The sequence below is a fragment of the Panthera onca genome, chromosome F2, assembly GCF_046562875.1.
Source record: "Panthera onca isolate mPanOnc1 chromosome F2, mPanOnc1 haplotype 2, whole genome shotgun sequence".
Lineage (NCBI taxonomy): Eukaryota > Metazoa > Chordata > Mammalia > Carnivora > Felidae > Panthera > Panthera onca.
The window spans coordinates 32,902,507-32,924,451 of record NC_138356.1 but is presented as its reverse complement, the minus strand read 5'-3'; the positions used below and the strand labels follow the sequence as shown (position 1 = coordinate 32,924,451).

Here is a 21,945-nt window from a genome sequence, read left to right as displayed (position 1 = left end):
TTGTTTCTATGTTTTTATGATATTTTATAGTTATTAAACAGAAAAGATAAAGTTCACTACGAAAGTTATAAAGCCTTTAATTTTGTAGTAAACTTTTGTTTTTTTTTTTAATAGAGTAAGAGGGAGAGAGAGAAAGCAAGCAAAGGATGGGGTGCAGAGGGAGAGAAAGAATCTTAATCAAGCTCCATGCTCAGCCCAGAGCATGACGCAAGGCTTGATCCCAGGACCCTGAGATCATGGTCTGAGCCACCCAGGTGTCAGAATAAACTTTATTTTTAATATTGAAGAAAACTTTTAGAATAATAGTATTTCTAGAAACTCTGTTTATAATTTTTATACTTTGAAAATAATGACTACTTTATGAATTTCTAAAGGAGTCATTACTGTTATAACATAAACCCACTTTTTCTTTTACAAAGTATGGTAGAAAATATATAATAAATGAAGTTTATATATTAAAAAAATAAACATTTTAACTAAGTCTACATAAGCAAGTATTTAAAAAAAAATTTTACTATTTTTATTTATTCTTGAGAGAGAGACAGAGTGTGAGCAAGGGAGGGGCAGACGAGAGAGGGACACAGAATCCGAAGCAGACTCCAGGCTTCACAAGCCATGAGTTCATGATCTGAGCCGAGGTCTGATGCTTAACCAATTGAGCCACTCAGGCACCCCTATGTAAGCAAGTTTTTAAGTTAATTTTTCATGATTAAGTGGTTCAACAAGAATGGTATGATACTATTTGAAATCTGCCTATAAATATCTTCGATATTATGGAAGCAAATAATTTTGTCCATATATCTTGATTCAACACTGCTATGTTACCAGGACTGTTCAATTTTTAGAAAATATCTTTATTATTTCCTGCAATTCTTCACTGGCATCTTTAGTGCTGAAAGAAATGAACTGCCCACCTAGTTTTTATGACTTGTGAAAATAACCTTCAAATGTGAAGCAGAAGAAAAAGGGGGCAGGAGAAGAAATTTATTGTCAGACAAAAGTTGAGATAAATTTTTACTATCAGACCAATATTAATGAAATATTAAAAAATTCCTCAGAGAGAAACATGGAAAAGAAGAAAGGAAAGAGGAGTAGTAAGAAGGGTAAATATTCAGGGAAATATCAATCGTTACTGGTTATACAGAACAATAAAAATAAAATTTAATGATTCTTAAAATATATATAGAAAATGTATTCTGGGTATATGGTGGTGGCAGCATGGGTTTTTGGTCTCCACAAATAGTTCCATTAAAGAGGACCAGAGCAACTAGATGAAAGCACAAATCCAAATACCACATGCACAATAAATTATTCGTAATGGTATTATATATATATGTATGTATATATATATGTATATATATATCAAATATATATATATATTATATATATATTGTATATATATAATATATATATACAATATATATATACACACACACACCACATTTAAAAAATATATAAATGTTCATTTATTTTTTAGAAAGATACAGAGCACGAGTGGGGGAGGGGCAGGGAGTGACAGACACACAGAATCCAAAGCAGGCTCTAGGCTCTGAGCTGTCAGCACAGAGCCCGATGCAGGGCTCAAACTCACAAACCATGAGATCATGACCTGAGCTGAAGTTGGAAGCTTAACAGACCGAGCCACCCAGGCTCGTTTTCTTTATCCATTTTCTTTATCTAGTCATCTATGGATGGGTATTGGGTTCTTTCTGTATCTTGGCTATCAGAAATAATGTTGCAGTGAACCTAGTGAACAAATATCTCTTTGAGATCCTGATTTAAATTCTTTCAGATAAATACTCAGGAGTGGGATTGCCAGACTGCATGGTAACTCTATTTTTAAATTTTTGAGGGACCTCCACACGTTTTCTATAGTGACTGCACCATTTTACACTCCCACCAACAGTATAGGAGGGTTCAAATTTTTCCACATCTTTGCCAACATTTGTTACTTTTTGCTTGTCTAGATTATTTTTTATAATAGCCATCTTAACAACTGTGAGATGATACCTCATTGTGGCTTTTACCTGCATTTCACTGATAATTAGTGATGTTGAGTACTTTTTCATATACCTAGTGGCCATAAATATAGGGGGTTTTTTTTGAAGAAATATCTATTCTAATCCTTTGTCCATGATTTGTCTTTTTGCTAATGAGTTACTAGAGATTCTTACACGTTTTGGATATTAACCCCTTATCCGGTAGATGGTTTGCAAGCATCTTCCCCAATTCCACAGGGTGCTTTTTCACCTCCTTGGTTGTTTCTTTTGTTGTGCAGAAGCTTTTTAGTTTGATATAGATGAACCCTGAAGACACTAGGCTAAGTGAAATAAGCCAGGCACAGAAGTACAAATACTGCATGAGTCCACTTAGATGAAGTATCTAAAATGGTCAGACCCAGAGAAGTGAAGAGTAGCATGGTGGTCGCCAAATGCAGGGGAATAGGGGAACAGGGAATTGTTGCTCAATGGGTGTGAAGTCCTTGGTATGCAAAACAAAGAAGTTCTAGAGATCTGCAGTGCAGTAGTACTAATAATTAGCAGTATGGTATTGTGCACTTTAAAATATTTAAGAAAATAGATCTCATCTTAAGTATTCTTATAAGGGAAGGGAAGGGAAGGGAAGGGAAGGGAAGAGAAGAGAAGAGAAGAGAAGAGAAGAGAAGAGAAGAGAAGAGGAAAAAGAAAAGAAAAATATCACAAAAAATATAGGTAATTGGTGGAGGTGATGGATAGTTACCATCCTGATTGTGGTGATGATATCACAGGTATATGCATATGTCCAAACTCACCAAGATGTATTCATTATATACGGGCAATTTTTTGTGTATCAATCATACCTTAATAAAAAGTAAAATTAAAAAAAAAAGTAATTCTTAATAGTCAAACATTGTAACTGGGTATCTATTTGGTGACAACCTCACAGAGAAGAATGACTCCAAATGACTTTAAAAGTTTTTTTGTGGGGCGCCTGGGTGGCTCAGTCGGTTAAGCAGCCGACTTCGGCTCAGGTCACGATCTTGCGGTCCGTGAGTTCGAGCCCCGCGTCAGGCTCTGTGCTGACAGCTCAGAGCCTGGAGCCTGTTTCAGATTCTGTGTCTCCCTCTCTCTCTGCCCCTCCCCTGTTCATGCTCTGTCTCTCTCTGTCTCAAAAATAAATAAACGTTTAAAAAAATTTTTTTTTAAATAAAAAAAAAAGTTTTTTGCGATTACCTAGTAGAATATTCTTCATGGGAAAACCATTAAAAATAAGAAAATATTAAACTGTTTTTGGAAATCATAATAATGTTGGTGTTGGTGGTACTGATTTTATGAGATTCTTTTATGTATGTTGAGGGATAATCAGGTAAGTCATTATAAAATGTTGTTAAGATGTGAGATTTCTGGCAATGCTGAAGGAGATGTAGATGTAAGACTGATGAGGTTAACTAAAATTCCTATAGTCTTGATTTTAAATAGGAAGTATAACTATAAATGTGAAATGTTTTTTTTTCTTTAATGTCTTTGTATATGTTTCTGTGTGTGTTTATGTATTTGTGTGTGTGTGTGTGTGTGTGTGTGTGTGTGTGTGTGTGTCTGTGTGTGTGCATCTCCTAGCTCTGACTCCTGAAACAACTGAGAAACAATAACAATTCAGTAGCATTGAGCCTCCGTAGCACCCAGAATGTTGGAATGAAGTAGCTTTTTCCAAGATACTATAAAGCTCTTTGGAGACTGGCTGATTCCCAGTTTGGGGCAGGGAATTATGATCCTGGAGCATTTTATTATCAGAATACAGGAAGTTATCAAAGACTAATCAAGTTATATAAAAATGACCCAGGAAACAATGTGAATATAGTGGTGTCACAAGGCAAAGTCGGGATAATTTGATCATTAATGAAGGTAACAACTGAAAGGGACTGGCAAATTATTAGCGACGCTCAATTCTTGAGCTCATCAAATTATTAAAAAATTTTTAGGGGTGCCTGACTGGCTCAGTCAGTAGAACATGTGACTCTTTTTATTGGGGGTGTGAGTTTCAGCCCCACACTGGGTATAGTGCTTACTAAAAAATTTTTTAACTAATTTTAACATTTAGAGAATGCTAGGGAATCACTTTACTCTTTTGAATACTCATATAAAGGGAAAGAATCAAGGAGTTATCCTATTTCTTTCCATACAATAGTAACTCAGCATAACCAAATACATAATGAAAGAAAATTCTCTTTTAGAATAATTCCAGCTGATAAGCAAAGAAAACAAAGGATAGGAAGCAGATTACCAAAATCATCATATCTATCTACGTACCTATCTATATATATTCAGTAGCTGTTAGCATCACAAAAGAAAAGAAGACAGTACTTTTTGATGGACATGCACAGAGTCACCCATGACGAAATCTTTAAACATTTCCACCTAAATTTGACCAAGCTTCTAGATATAATTAAAAAATTTCAGGAAATACAAGGAACAGAGAAGCATGTTAAATGATACCACAGGGTGCAATCACCAAATTGCAGAACTGCGAAATATTATAGGACAAATGATCCAATTTTTTTCAACATATAAAATGCAAATGGAGGTGGGGAATATATTAGGAGAGGTTATAAATTAAGAGCCCTAGGGATATAACAATGAATCCCAGTCTCTGTCTCTCATTTGGATTCCAATTCAAATAAATCAATAAAAAGAAGTGTAAGAGAGCAAATTCTGAAAAGAAGGAATTATTACTAGACTGATGTTAAGGGATTGCAGAATTACATTTGGTGATATCATGACCTTGTGGCTGTTTTCTTTTTTAAAAAAATTATATATATACGGAAATATTTGCAGATTAAATGACATGTCTGGGGATTTGCTGTAAAACAATCCAGGGAGTAGGAATAAAATGGTAGAGATACAGAAAAAATTATATGATTGTGCAATGATGATCGCTAAATGGGGTCAGGCGTATATCTAGTTCATTAGACTACTCTCTTCACTTTTATATATACTTGAAAATCTCCAAACTAAAAATGTAAGAAATCAAGCAAACTTTGTACAAAATTAAAATTCATGACAATTATAATACAAAAAGTGAGGGGTCAATGAATACAAACAAAGTATTGTATGAACTCAGGGTTATTTGGAAAGTAGTGTGAGGGACAATTTACATTAAACTAATATATCAAAGATATCTGTTGAAATATCCGAAGTAATGCTACAAAAATAGCGAAAGTATGTATAACATACAAGCAAATAGAATGGAAAATACAAAATAATAACAGATATTAAATAAAAAAGGCAAGAAAGAAAAATGAAAATGCTACACAAGGAATAAATAGAAAAAAAAAGCAAACCTACGGATGTAATTTCAAACATATAAGTAATTAGATGTGAATTAAATTTCTAATAACAGATGAATTATTACAATTAAATAAAAAAGCTGTCAAACTGTATTTTTAAAAAGATTATATGTTGCTTACAAACATTTTAAATATTAACACACAGAATCACTAAAATTAAAATGGTTGAAAAATGATATGCTATGCAAACATTAATCAAAAGGAAGTGAGTTAATCTATATTGATTAGACAATGTTTTTCTGTAAGACAAAACTAATTACTAGACATAGAGATATATCATACTAAGAAAAGAATGAATCCATTAGAAAGATACAATTTCAAGTTCGCATTTACCGAATATTATTGTTTCAAATATGTAAAGCCAAAATTAAAAGAACTAAAAAGACAAAGAGATGAATCCATAATCATAATCCACTCTCTAAATAATTGATGGAAAAGAAGAGAAAAATCAATAATGATACAACAAATCAGAAATTCAATTAGTGATTTTTGCCTATTTGACACATACAGAAGGCTATATAGAACAGCTGCAGCATATATATATATATATATGCTGTGTGTCAAGCACACAGGGAATTATGAAAACTGATCATATACATGTAGAACAAAAAAAAAAGGTCTCATTGAATTTTAATCAATTTATTCTCTAGTTATAATGAAATTAGGCTAAAGTGAATTATAAAAATTATAAATTCAGTAACAAACTTTCTAAATAACCAATAGGTCAAAGAACTATCAACGTGAATTAACAAATACTAATCAACTAATTGATTCTGAAAGTATGATGTGTTAAAATTTGGGGGATGAGGCTAAAGCTGTGCTCTGAGAGAATTACAGAATTAATGCATTTTTAGAAAACATGAAAGGCTGAAAATCAGTTACCTAAGTTTCATACATGAAGTTATAGAACAAGTAGCAAACTAAGCCAAAACAAGCAGAAGAAAAGAAATGATAAAGATAAGATTACAGAGTAATGAAACAAAAATAAATGAGCAATAGAGAAAACACACAAAGCCATAATTTGGTTATTTGAATAGATGACTAAACTAAAAAAGAAAGTTAAGGCAAAAATTATCAAGACTAGGATTAGCAAATAAAAAGATATCACTTAAGGATCCTAATGGCAATAAAATATGAGAATACTATGAAGAGCTTTATGCCAAAACATTTGAAAATGAGTATCAAATTAGCAAATCCCTTAGAAAACTTCTCCTTCTAAAACTGTCACAAGAATAATTTTAAAAAATCTGAATAGTCCTATGTCTATTAGAGCAATTGAATCTGTATTAAAGATCTGTCCATAAAACACTACCAACCCACCTGGCATTATTGGTGGATTCTCCAATGTTTATAAAGAAATAACACCAATCATGTGCTAACTCATCCAGAGAACAGTAAAAGAAGGAACACTTCTCAGTTCATTTCGCGAGGTCAGCATCTCCTCAAAAGCAAAACTGGTAAGAACCTAACAAAAGAAAAACTGTGGGCCAATCTCTAAATATCTACCAAAAACAAAGAGGTTAAAAAAAAAACCAAAATATGATGTTGCATTGATTTTAGGAGAAATTGAGTTAACATTAAAAGATCAATTGCAGTTCATCACATTAACAGAATAAAAGAAAAATAAAGTATTAATTTCTACATAAACAAAAATATTGAATATAATCCAATACAATTAATAGCAAACTAGAAATATAAGAAATTCCTTCATTTGATGGGCAGTTTCCACAAAAAGAAAATCTTACGGTAAATGATAATAGCAAAATATTGACAGCTTCCTCATGCAATGAGAAAAATAGATCTGCTACCATTATTACTCTTCAATATTATTCTGGAGGTACTAGCCAATGTAATGAGGCAAGGAAAGAAATGAATACATATTGGAAGATAAGAAATAAAACTACCATTATTTGCAAGAGACATGGTCATACACATGGAACATGCCCTTGAAAGCAAAGATAAATTACTTCATTTATCAGAAGTAATAAATGAATTTAGAAGTTCTGTGAGTATATCAATAAATGTGCCAGTAATGAACAATTAAGAAATAAAATGTCTAAAATGGTACCATTTACAGTAGTATCAGTATTATTCACAGCATAATATCTATAGCATATATGTAATGCTATACATATATTGATATCAAATAAATTTCTACATATAATTACCTATAAAGTATATTGTAAAATGGCATATTGGATAAAGGATTAGTATCTAAATCTATAAAGAACTTAACAAACTCAACACCCAGAAAACAAATAATCCAGTGAAGAAATGGGCAAAAGACACGAACATACACTTTTCCAAAGAAGACATCCAGATGGCTAACAGACAAACGAAAAGATGTTCAACATCACTCACCATCAGGGAAATACAAATCAAAACCACAAAAGGATACCACCTCACAATTAATGGCTAAAATTAACAACTCAGGAAACAACAGTTGTTGATGAGGATGCAGAGAAAGGGGAACATTTTGCACTGCTGGAGGTAATGCAAACTGGTCCCGTCACTCTGGAAAATAGTATGGAGGCTCTTCAAAAAAGTAAAAATAGAGCTACCCTATGACCAAGCAATTGCACTACTAGGTATTTTTCCAAAGGATACAGAAATGCTGATTTGAAGGGTCACATGCATCCCAATGTTCACAGTAGCACTATCGACAGTGGCCAAATTATGGAAAGAGCCCAAATGTCCATCCACTGATGAAACGATAAAAAACGATAAAAAAGATGTGGTGTGTATGTGTGTGTGTATTGTGGTGTATATATGTATATTTATAATAAGTCAGAGAAAGATAAATATCATATGATTTTACTCATACATGGAATTTAAGAAACAAAATAGATGAACATATAGGAAAAGAAGGAAAAATAAAATAAAAACAGAGAGGGAGGCAAGCTATCTGAGACTCTTAAATACAGAGAACAAACTGAGGATTGCTGGAGGGATATGGGGTGAGGGGATGGGCTAAATGGGTGCTCAGCATTAAGGAGGGCACTTGTTGGGATGAGCACTGGGTGTTATGTGTCAGTGATGAATCACCAAATTCTACTCCTGAAACCACTATTATACTATATGTTAACTAAGTTGGATTTAAATTAAATAATATATATTCTATATTATATATATAATGTATTTGCATACATGTAATATATATTGGTAATTATATATAATTTAATATACCACTTATTCTATGTCCAAACTGACATTTCTTGACAGTGAGGAAAGAACAGTTTCTTCAAAAAATGGAGTTAATTGGATATTCATGTGAAAATAATTGAATTTGTTCACTAACCTGCAGCACACAAAATATTCAATTCCAGAAGTATTAAAATTTAAATGTAAATGGTAAAATGGACAAACAAAAAGCCACTTAGAAGGAAACCTGAGAGTATGTCTTCATGACCATAGATGGAGTAGGCAATCACTTCTTCAACAGGACAGAAGAAGCACAAACCATCATGGATATGAAACCTTCTTGTGGACTTAAAGCCTATGCTCTCCTCACATATGAGGAAATCAGAGTGCAGAAAGTATAAACGTTTGTTGAGGCTCAACACCTCCAGAAAGCTGAAAATCTAGTATTAGGACTCCAATTTTCTGAATTCATTTTATATAGTTTTGAGAACCATTATGCAATAAGACTTAATAGGATGCACTTTTACTTTTTCTGGTGTTTATGGCATTTTACAGGTGCTAGGCAATGTTTTAAGCATTTTACACACACCGATGCATTTAATCTTCACCACAACTCAATGAGATGGGTATTTTTATGATTATGTGTATTTTAGAGACAAAGGCACTGAGACCTTTAGTAACCTGCCCCAAATCACATGGCTAGTAAGTAAAAGCTACGATGGTAACACAGGAAGCCTGAGTCCAGAGCCTGCACACTGAACCATAAGCTTTTACAAGCGTTGGAGGCTGCAATTTCAATTTCTCCATTTTTAGTTTCAATTCAAATAAATTAGAAATTGCAGTATCTAAAAATGTTCTTGAGGTTTAATATTCTGGTCTTTTGCCGCCTATTTTTAGATGGTTTCCAAGCTCTTAAAATTCAAATCAACATTTTCCCAAAGCCTTTCTTCAAAAATTCTTACAATACTGTATATCCCTTTTAAAATTCATGTAGCACTTGATGTTGTACATTACAGCATGTTTTATCTTATAGTTTCCACCTTCTATAGTATGTTATTTCATGTGTGTATTTTATTCCATAACTGCAGTGATTAACTTATGATATTTTATCCTTTTATGGTACTTGATCTGCATTATTTTGTGCTTTATATTGTATATTAGAATATTTCCCAAGAGCAGTCATCTATTTTGTTGTATTGTATTATTTTACAATATTTTATTTTATTTTGACATAGCCTTGTTTCCATGCCCCTTTAGAGCTTAATAGACAAATAGCTAACAAAATTCCACACAGATAGTTGGAAGAATAAATGTTCGTGTTACATATAGTATTCTGAAATCAATTCACAAGTGACTTTCAGACATTTTATTAACAAGTTTGAAGTTAATTTGAGGTATTGTATTCTATCTATCATTAGGCTCAGCTTTGCTCCAGGGAATAAGTTAGAACTAACAAGATGCTTCTAAGTGTCACTTAGGAGTTTCCAGTGATGGTCTTAGTGAAAAAATTGACGTGAACAGTATTTGCCACTGCTTTCACTGATTTAGGTTCAGTGACTGAGTCAAATAAATAATTTTAGAGGCATGAAGACAATTCCCCAGGCTTTCTGTCATCTGTGGGACCATGTATCTCCCTAGCCAACAGACCACCAGTTCATGGAAGTTTGCTAATTAGCATTTGTTTAGAGCATATTAAGTAGCTCCATTTAATTACTAAAAACCCTATATGCATATTGTGCTTTGCAGTCCTCAGAGCATTCTTTTTAATACTTATTATCTGAGAACAGTGGAGGATGAGGAGGAAGGTTTCAGAAGAGGGTTAGAACATTCCAAACAATTAGCAGATATTATATGTACACTTTGGATAGGAGAGTAAGGATAACTTACAGTAATTTTAAAAAATGTTAGAAGGATGTGCCAAGACTTTTGTCTTCAGGAAAACATGGTTTCTTTAACAGCCACTACATTATAAGATTTCCTTAGATGTAAATGAGATGAATGAAACGAATTATCTAGCTTCTATGAAGGATGTTGGAAAGAAATTTTTAAATAATCTCTTTGAAAATTTGAGTGAAAATTACACATATGTAAAAATATTATTACTAAAGTCTACTGGTTTAGAGTGGCAACATATTTCTGCCAACCACAGAAAGAGTAAATCAAAATGAATTTCCTGGATATCATCTCATAAGTAATTTTTTACACCTCCACTCATGTATACCATTCAAGACCCTTCATGGGCCTGTGAATAGGTTTTTGAAAACAAATAAAATGGCCATGTAAATATAACATTTGCAATTGATAACCATTTTGAATATCTGGGCAATATACTATTTTAGGGGAAATTGGCTGTTTAAAATACAAGGATATGTTGGATATTTCTTTAGTGGAAAAAGAAAGCTGGAATGGCAAATAGTTTCCGAGGAAGAAAAACTCTAAGGTTTATAACTCAAATTTCAGCTAATTTGAAGGATTAATTTATGATACATACCCTGGGAAGTGAAAGCTTTGTCAAACTATCAAGTTGAGAATGTATGATGACACTATTCTCGTTAGAAATTGAGACAAACACTAAAAGTTTTTTCTTACTTGTTTATCGGAAGAAATAGTAATACGTTTATATAATGATGCCTTGCTAAAGTGTTCTTTAGTACTGGCGGCATTCTTTGGATGTTTTCTATGAGAGTTAGAAAGCCTCACAAGATCTGTGCACTTGTCAAAGGGTTTTGCAACAGATTGCACTGTGCAAAATGATTATTTGTACTCATCATGTCAGCCCAGGCCATCAATCTATCCTTATTAGACGTTCAGACATTGTATCTAAATTGTACCTAAAAGTATCTGCATGAGAATAATAGTTACCAAAATGAAGTAGAATAGATATAATGGTAGAACTAATGTATCTGTTAGAGAAAACATCACCTAGGAAGGCTGCAATTCTTTCTTTGTTTTACCAAGCTTTTAGTGGTACTGTTAAATAATAAATATTTGAACATCATCTGCGCATCTGAGTAGTCTCAGAACTGTTTTTCACTTAACATTTTTCCAAGGCTTTCTTTTTCATAATTTTTAGTGGTTATCTGAAATGTTTGAATGGAAGGACTGAATGAAAACAAAAATCACATCTCTAAAAGGCATTATATTCAAGATGTGAAGGGAAAGGACTTTAAAAAAAAGTCTTTTTGTTGTTGTTTTATGCTTAAAATCAGTAAACATATAAAATGTCAACTATACAGACAGATCGATTTGTTTCTGTGTTTGTGTTTAAGGATTAAAACAAACTGGTGATATAAATGGTAAGCTATAGTCATGAACATAATTGCTATGAAAGGTACATACTGCGTTTTGTTTTCTGAATAACTGGAAAAGATGTGTTCTTATTATAAATTATGAATTATTTTCAAAATAATTCAAAGCATTGTTTTCATATACTTTATTTTGACTAAAACTACTATAACATTTATGAATTAATGGAGTTTATTTTGTTACAATTGCTCTAAAGTAGTGATTATTAACCAGTAGTGATTTTGGCCCTCAGAGGACTTTTGATAGTATCTGGACACATTTTTGGTTGTCACTACTGGAAGGGGGTGCTACTGGCATCTAGTAGGTACAGAGAAATCAGAGATGCTGCTAAACATCTTATAACACAAAGGAATGGCCCCCAAAGTCCCAATGTTTCAATACTGCCAAGGTTAGGAAACACTGTTCTAAAGACATATATTGCTATGTAAAGTTCACCAAAAATTGCAAAACATGCAAACACCACGCTACTTAATGACAGATAATTATATTACAACAACAATAAATAAATATAAACTATTCAGCAAATAGCTTGTAACAATTACACTAACTCTGAGTGTAGTCTGTATTCCCAGAGGACCTCACCCAAATCAATTTCCAGGCTAGAATAGAAAATTAATAATTGACAATTAAGTGAAGAAGTGAATGAACCTCTCAGCAGTGAGAGGAAATTAATGTGCATATTAAATAGTATGCCACATAATTAAACCATTACCAGCAAATCAAATAATAGTTAACAAAGAAAAGATATTCTTTTGAAGCCAATCTTCATTACAATGAACACAGTATTGTATTTCTATACACTTGGTGTCATAAGTATGACATTCAAGACCCTTCACAGCCTGGCATCAATCTTACCTCCCTCTACTCCTCTCCATGAGACCACTTCTTCATCCACAGGGTGGGTCACTCACTTCTGCCCAAATTAGGACTCCAGGTACAATGTTTCATCCACCTGGAATTATTTCTCCATACCTGACCATGCTTTTAACACTGATCTTAAATTCTGCCTAACACTGATTTTAAATTTCTCCCTCCCTTGAGTCACCTTCTATCAGACCTGTAATCAGTTTAACTAATCTTTTGTTCTCAGCAATTACTGACACTACCATTACGGACTGCCTGCACCGTCTATTCAAAATCTGTCTAGAATCTTACAGCCAAAAAAAAAAAAAAAAAAAAAAAAAGGAGAGGACTTCTCTTAGTACTAGAAGCCACAATATCCATACACAAATTTTTTACCCCAAGATGTATACCACATGCAGGTAAGGTTCTAAGCACTTTACAAACATATGAGTTCTGCATTATAGTATGAACTAAGCACTACTATTTCTATTTTACAGAAGTAGATTCTTAGTGATTAACTTCTTCATGTTATTCAACTACATACAGCAAAGAAGCTAACTGCTCACTAAAGATGGCCACCCATCTATACGGCTGCTGGTGAGAATGGCTGCCCAGGCCCGCTTGTACCTAGCCATGTCAATGGCACATAAGCACCACTTCCAGGCTTGAACTACAAAACTGCCAAAGCATCATCCTCCCTCACTTTTCAACGGTCTGCTGATATGACTTCTTTCCAGGTCTATGGTAGTCACTCACTAAAAGAACTTCCTATGGCCTGGTCCCTGGATGAAAGAGAACAGAGCCTCCTCCCTCAGCCCGTCTCTTCTTCAAGGACAGACAGTTCAAGTCTGTCCAGAACCATCCTGGTTTATACCTGATTTCACAGCATGATCATTAATAGTACTTCTCACTCTCAGAAGTAGCCTGGTTTAGATGGTAATATCTACAGTTACTGTACCGATATATTGATATGGAAAGAATTGATGGCAAGAATCAGGAGTGAAAATAATTAGGGTCATAATATGTTGAGCTTGATATCCTATACGACCACTTGTGTGATGTAAGGCAAGGTAATTTCTTTGAGCTTCAGTTCCTAGCCAGCAGAATAGGCATAAATACTCATATTACTTACCTCTCAGCATTGTTGTGAGGAAGAAAAGAAGAGAATCTGTGGTTAAAGAGGTTTGAGAATGATGCAGTACTGGGTAAATATGTAGTAGCTATTAATAAGACAAAACTATGAGAAGATGCCATTTTGGGGACTGTAGCAGAAGTTCCCCACAAATAAATCTTTCTTTAAACCAATGTATCATTCACTATAACCTTTGCAAAAATATATGAGTTAACATCTGATGCTTATTAAAAACTAGAATGTGTTTAGAAAAAAAATGAACCTGGTCTGTTTAATAACTATCTTGGGGGTGTCTGACTTCAGAGAGACCATTGGATATCTAGTTGCCTTACAAGGCGACCACTGTGCTTTCTCTCTACAGCAATCCCAATCTGTTAACTACTTGCTTTCCAGGGGACTTGCTGCTTCTCCTTCTCCTTCTTTATCCGCCTCCTCTCTTTCCTCCCTTTCCATTCTTTCTTTTCCTTCTTCCTTTCTGTCTCCATCTTCTTGTGTTGCTCTTTCAATGGAAGAAAAAGCCCTTTAGTGAAATTGATGTTCCTCCAATCATCCAAGCATTCATCCAACCCTTCACCATTTACCATGGAAGTATCAACACTCTGCTAAGTGCTAAGAAGTTTAATATAAACATAAATAGTCAAGACTTTCAAGGTACTTAGCTTAAGAGGGGGAAGAAACAGATACCAGTTACAAAATAGTACATATAGAAACATAATTGAAAAGAAGATATGTGCTAGAAAGGGAAATAAAACATTCCCACTATGTTTGAGGGATCAAAGTAGGTTTCCTTAAAGTAATGATATTTAATCTGAGATGTGAAAGATGAATAGTTAAGTGAACGGAGTGAAGAAGTGGGGAATGAGGTGAGATGGTAGGGAACTTAGTAGGGAAGGACATTCTACACTGTCTCACATAGCATGTGCAAAGGTCCAGAGAAGGGAAAGAATATGAATTGTTTAAAGAACTGAGAGAAATCAATTTAGATAGAACACATGGGAGGGTGGTGATGTAAGTCTGCAGATGAGTGAGAAATAAATCACAGAGGACCCTGTATGCCACAGCAATGGTCTCAGTCTTTTTCCTGAGAACAATGAGAAATCATTCAAAGTTTTTATTAGAGGGTGACATCATGATATTTGTACTTCAAAAAGATCACTCTTCATGCAAGATGGTAGCTGAGGACAAAACACATTTGAAATCCATCACTCCTAAGGCATGCTTCATAGACTAAGAATTTGTCTGTGTTTTTCTTCTTTCCTCTTACTCACTATGGATCTCCAGGATCTTCCTTTCTACCGCTGCATTTCCATTACTTCCTTCATGGTTAAGACTAAGAATATCTACCAGATTTACTTTACTTTTTTATTTTTTTATTTAAAAATTTTTTAATGTTTATTTTTGAGAGAGAGAGAGAGAGAGACAGAGAACAAACAGAGAAGGGGCAGAGAGAGAGAGAGAGAAAGAGAGAGAGAGAGAGAGAGGAGAGAGAGACAGAATCCGAAGTGGGCTCTAGGCTCCAAGCTGACAGTACAGAGTCTGACACAGGGCTCGAACTCACAAACTGAGATCATGACCTGAGTTGAATCAGACACTTAACCGACTGGGCCACCCAGGCATCCCATCCACCAGATTTACTTTAAAATTAACGATGTATTCATCATGTTTCTTCTTTGAATTCCTTCAGCATTTGCAAGACATTTATAATGTAATGAAATTAGTTTAATTCTATTTTACATATTCTTTTTCTAAACTAGACTTTGCTCTTCACCAACAGAGACCTGTATTCAGGTTTCAGAGCAAGGATGATTTCTATAGATAAATTATGTTTTTGCTTTGCATTCCTCCTACTATTAATTACTGACATCTTAAGTTCATATATTATTGTGTCTTTTGCAAGCATCATAAGAGTGAAATAATCTTAAAAAAACATCACAAATGTTTATTTATAGTATGCATGTAATCAAGCCAGTGTAATCAGTAGAAATTTGCACTAATATAGACTTAGTCTCCAACCTCTGCATGATATTTTTGTACAAAAGAATGCTTTATGCATGACCTCTCATATAAAAATTGTCAGTATTAAACATTTAAAGAGTTTGTTTCAACTTTCGTAAAATGTGTTTGAGAGAAAAATCTGCAATGACCAAACTTAGATTAAAAAACCAACAAATATTTCCAATATTAACAAAACTTAAAAGCCAAATTCATGAAATACTAAAGGAAGGTTATATTAGTATTTCACCTTTTTAAATTTAAATTTTATTGAACAACTAAACTGAGATACACTTTTATAAGGAGCTTTACCTTACAGAAACTGTGTTTTTTTACAAAAATTATTCAGAATAATTTCATAGCTGGATTCTGGTTTTTTAAGAATCCCAACGAATGTGAGCCAAAATGGAATCAATTGTTGTTTGCCACAGAAAGCTCAGCAATCCTCCATGACGTATCAGAGGCATGAATCCAGGGATAAAAAGGGGATATCCTTTTTATACTGTGGTACAAAAGACATGTGGAAGAACTAAACACGTATAAAAGCAATTAAAGTTAAGTTACAGCCAAGTTTCCCTTTCTGTACAACACCCACAGGGTATGCTGTGATTAGTGTTTGGAAAGTAGCAAGACCAACAATCCATCTCTCCACCCAGTTCATTTATTTGAAATCACTTAATGTGTTCAATTATCATAGCTCCAAACATATGATTAAGGGTATTTATCGGCTAACTATGACCTGGGAATGAAGACACATCAATCGGGAAAAGAAGAGAGCGTGATTGAAACATGTGTCACAGCCTGGGGACAGAACTCGGCATGGGGTCACAGAGCCCCAAAGTCTGAAGGAGTGAACTGTGAAATGAGAGACAAAGGCATAAACTTTAAAGAAAACTGCATGGAAATAGGAGAAGAAGGAAACATGTCTACCTCACAAGAAGTTCTGGTACATGCCTTGATCATAGGCTAATAAAAAAAGAAAAACTAGAGACATTGTTTACAGTTTGAGGAAGTAAGTATTTTTGTTTGTTTTTGTTTAATTGCTCTGGAGTAGTGAATATATTGAAGTCTAAACCCAAGGAAAAAGTACTATGTCTTAGTTATTCATTTATTTGTTATATGCCTTTAAGGAAAATGACCTCAGGAAACAAACTTTGCATTCAATAAAAACATTTCTTGGGTTCATTAACATGTTGATAAAATGGATGGATCACTGAACTATTTCTTGGCACTTTTCCCCTGTTATGGTATAGAATTTAGAAATCTCTGCCAACAAGAAGAAAAAAAAGTCCAAGAGAGAGAAGTTAATCAAGACTTTAGACTGTGACCTACTTTCAAAATTCAGATTAGAGTTCCAGTATTTTGAGCTCCAAATTCTCAGCACCCTTAGTTACTCTATGCATTGTAATTTTTAGGTTGGATTCAGCAACTTTTAAAATAAATTCTCATTTTACATGAACTTGAAAAGAATACAAAATATATACTATTTAGGATTTCAATTCAGAATTTGATGATGATTCCATGGTAAAAGATTCCATGGTAAAAGTCCAAAGACACAGAAGGTTTAATAATACAGATATATGGAATTATTGGTCTTAAATCTTCAGGTGTACTAATGTAGTCAAGTGAGTAGAATTATCCTTCCTGGATCCATAATGGTTGACTTGCATCTGCTCTGAGGAACATTTCTATATTTTCCAATAGTTTTATTAAAGACAGACAATGAAACCTGGCAAGGTAGATAAAGTTTTCTCTGCTACTTAGCTGGGAGATGGCCTTGGGTATAGAAGACATTAATATGGAAAGAAACTTAAGCGTTAAAGATAAGATGCTTAAGCTCTCATAAATGATATTTTTAAATATTAGAATCAATAAAAGTATTTGCACACATGGCCTTCGAAGTTTGCAAATCAGTAGCATTGAATGGAGGTGACTTGAGGAATCTACAGCTAAGAAAGCAGTCATCCACTCTAGGAAGTTTAGATAGGCCAGGGTTAACTATAGCGTAGAGCTGGGGGATGAAACAGCTGTGTAGAAAGTAGATTAGATTTAGATTTTCAGAGGGCATATTTCTCCACAGATCCATCTTTAGCCAGTATTCTTTATACATTTTCCTTGGGTCAGCTTACCCATTTCTATAGCTTCAACACCATTTATACTGGTGACATACAAATCTCTACTCAGTCCAAATCTCTCCTGTCAACTTGGACTTGTGTATTCAATGTACAGGTACTGTATACATATGCTTCCATATCTTCAAGCATGCCCATCAACCTTAATACATCTATTCATTCCTGCACTCACTGTCTTACACAAAAAAACCTTTTCCCTTAAGAAATCATTATCCATCTTCCTAGTGATCTCCAAGACTATCCAATAGAAAACTCAACCCATAAAATGGGAATCATTCTTGATTCTTCTATTTCTCATTGTCTCTGTCTCACTCACTGTACCAACTAGTTATTTAGTCTTATTGATCCTACCTACCTTTCCTCATTTTTCCTTCTTCATTTCCATAATTTGAAACCTGAACTCTTTCAGCAGGCTCCTAGCACATGTTCCTTTCTAATTTTATGTCACACTAATCCGTCTGTCAAACTGCTGATGGATTATTTTCTCAGTAAGAGACAATTCAGCCTACTACTTTCCAAGTTAAAATCTTTTCGTGTCAAAACAGCCATTAATATTTACATTTAGTAAATGCTGGATTTCATCATATTCGTAGCTTATTGTCAGTTTAAGGACACCCTTATAACTTCCATAGAACTATAAGAATTCACATATTCTATAAAATGTTTAATTTTTCCTGGTACTACTGATGTTTAATCTCTAATTTGTACACAAAGATATTTAAACATGTAGTGATATGAAAAAATGGCTTCTCTCTAGAAGAAGGTATTTAAATATGTGTTGCTATCAAATAAAGTAATAAAGGTAACATACTAGCCCAGTGCAAGGCTTCATTACTATGAATTTTCTTCTTACTCTAAGAGAAAAAAGAATGCTTAGACAGGTTGTGGGTACATGAAGCTAATATCAATTTCATATGACAGTGGTCTATTATTTAATCCATAATCAATTCACTTCAAATTAAGTGCTCGTAGGGCTTGGTGGGGGCTACAAATCATAAAGGGTTTATTTGAGAGTCCAAAAATTCAAGGAGCAGGTGATTTACTAAACCTGTTTTCCCTTGTCACAAAAAAACAAAGGTATAATATTTAAAGGTAAAATATTAAAGGTAAAAATTTAAAGGTATAATATTTAAAGGTATATATAATGGATATACCTTCTGGAAAACTCAGAGTCTTCTTCAGGACTTGACTGGGGAACCAGCTCCCTATAGGGAACAACTGGAAAACCTGCCTGAATTTCTAGCAATATGGTTCAAGAAAAGGTGGGGGAAATTCAGACATTTGACCTGAAAAGCAGTTACTAGCTATTATAAAGCCCTTGCTTTGTATAAAAAGACATTCAGCTTAGACACAAATAGTGAAAGACCAGATTTCAACTGAAGGAAGAAAGTCTTTAACTTGGATTCAGGCAGAAAAGGTGATTATGGCTGATCAAGATATATGCTCCAGAGTTTAACCTGAGGACACAACAAAGAGAGGATCTGAGACAAATGATTAGAAATGAGATATGATATCTTATTAGAAGTACAATTTAATTCTGTGCCTCTCAAAGCATAGTGATTTGGTGTCATCATTTTTTTCTTTGGGTTTTCTAAGCAAGGCACACAATTTTTAGTATTGATGTTCTCCTCCTCCATTGCATTCTTCTCAAAAGGAGAGTAATCAACCGGGCAGTGGGAGAAAAAAACAGGACTCTGAAAAATTAGCTATTGTTCATTAGTAAGTGAATAGGACTTTTTTTTTTTTTTTTTTTTGAGAGAGGGAGTGTGAGTGCATGAGTGCGGGTGGGGGAGGGAAGAGGAGGGGCAAAGGGAAAGGGAGAGAAAATCTTAAGCAGGTTCAATGCCCAGCATGGAGCCAAACACGCCTGATCTCGCAACTGGGAGATCCTGACCTCAGCCAAAATCAAGAATCAGACAGTACACTGACTAAGCCACCCAGGCTCCCTGGTGAATTGAACTTTTAATTGACCTTATAGTGATAATTAATTTTTTTAAATAATAATTAAGTACATTTTTATAAGTATGTACTAGCTTCATAACAGTCAGGATACAGACAATAAATGAGCATTTCTTTGACATTTGCTCGAATGAGGCCCTGAAATAAGAATTTCAAATTAGAGGGTGCCTGGCTGGCTCAGTTGATTAAAGCCTCTGACTTCAGCTCAGGTGGGTTCGAGCCCGGCTGGGGCTTTGTGCTGACAGCTCAGAGCCTGAAGCCTACTTTGGAGTCTGTGTCTCCCTCTCTCTCTGTGCCCCTCCCCACTCAGCTCTGTCTCTCAAAAAGGAATAAACGTTAAAAAAAATTCAACTTAGGAAAACAAAAATGGTCAGAAAATTCCCACTTCAAGGTAAGAAGTGGAATGGAGACATTAAGGAAAATACAAAGGAACAAATGAAAAACTTACCAATGTCTTTTGTAAAGCCTTACCTTTCTTTAAAATATTAAAACATGAATTAGAGAAAGGTATAAAAACTATATTCTTTGTGGTTAGTCATTATAAGTGAGTCTATAGCAAGTACTTATGTAAAAATCCTTTTTTCCCTTCAAGATTATTACTTCAGACTTCACTCTTGTTTTATTGAATTTCTTGCCCTCCCCAATATTTTTCAGAACTATAATTATGTGACTTGATAATACAATGTTCTTAACACTCTTCTAACTTGATTTGTCTATGCTTTTAGCTTGTTTCTTTTATATGCTCCTTCATCTTTAGGTCCGTGGACCTGAGAGAGGTACATGATAAATTATGTAATCCCAGATACCGATGAGGGCTGTGAAAAAAATATAAAGTACAGTAATGAAACAGATCATGTAGGCAAGAGGGCAGAAGACTATCCTATTTTAGGTTGGTCAGGAAAAGCCTCTCCAGGGAAGGAAAATTTGAGTACAGCACACGATGAAGCAGGGAGCAATAAATTATTAGCAAAGACCTATCTTCTGAGCAGAAGGAATAGTAATTCCAAAGCCTCTGAGGCAGGAACAATCTTGGAACATTTGGGGCATATCAAGATCAGCATTACTGATGTGGTACAAGAAGGCAGAGAGGAGGAGATGAAGTTAAAGATGTGAGGCATTGGAGGTAGAGTAAAGAATATAAATCTTACCTTGGGTAAGATGGAAAAGCATTAGGGTTTGAAGAGTATCATCACATGTACATTTTAAAGGGACACTGACCAGAGTGGAAAGAGGCAGACTGTTAGGTGGTTACTTCAGTAGTCCAGGTGAGATATAATGGTGGCCTGAATGGATGGCTATCAGTACCCATCTAAAAGGCAACTGGGTTTGGGATATATCAAAGGCATGAAACATGATGATGCGTTGTATCTGGAGTATGGGGAGGATAGAAGAATCAGAGCTGACACCTCAGTTTTTGTCTGAAAAACTGGATTAAGTGAAGGTTCCATTTCTCTTGATGGAGAAGCCTGGGAATGAAGGAAGTTAAGGGTGTGAACAACCATGAGTTTTTTTCTGGGCATATAAAGCTGAGAGAAGATGTTGTGCAATCAATTTAAAATATGAATCTGGACAGGGTAAGAAACATACACTAAGGGATCACTGATGTATTAATTCTGCTTTTTCCTCATGTAGAAAAATACATTGTGTAATTTTTATTTTTTAATCTGCATATTTACTACAATATAGTTCCTCCTAAATATTTGCATTTTACTTCAGACTGTATTCTTTCCTTTGAAAAAAAAACTGTAGTATTCCTTGGACTTTAGACAAATATCTGATTATTACACATGATTGAACAGGCATGATGTACAGGATTCCATAGTACATAAGAAAGACTGGCTTATATTCCTTTCCCAGTTCTCAAGATTGACTTCTGTTTGCTATTTTCTATTGCTACTCCTCTAACAATAAAAACAGGAAATTAGGAAAATGTTAGCCCTCAGAGCAAAGGCTACAAAGCAGAGTTACTTTTTTCTTAGCATAGTGTTTCCTGGAAGATAGAAACCATTTCAAGTCAAATAAAGTTACACATGATGCATATTTTTTATTTCCCTGCCCTGTTAGGCTTGGTGGGGGCAACAAATACTGCAAAGCAGAACTGATCATATTTTGTAGAG

The 21,945-nt window shown here is 34.2% G+C and overlaps 1 protein-coding gene across 6 annotated transcripts in view; it reads right to left on the bottom strand.

Moving 5' to 3' along the window:
• Window positions 1–21,945, bottom strand: part of RALYL (RALY RNA binding protein like) — a 708,596-nt gene that overhangs the window by 362,615 nt on the left and 324,036 nt on the right. The window lies entirely within an intron of this gene.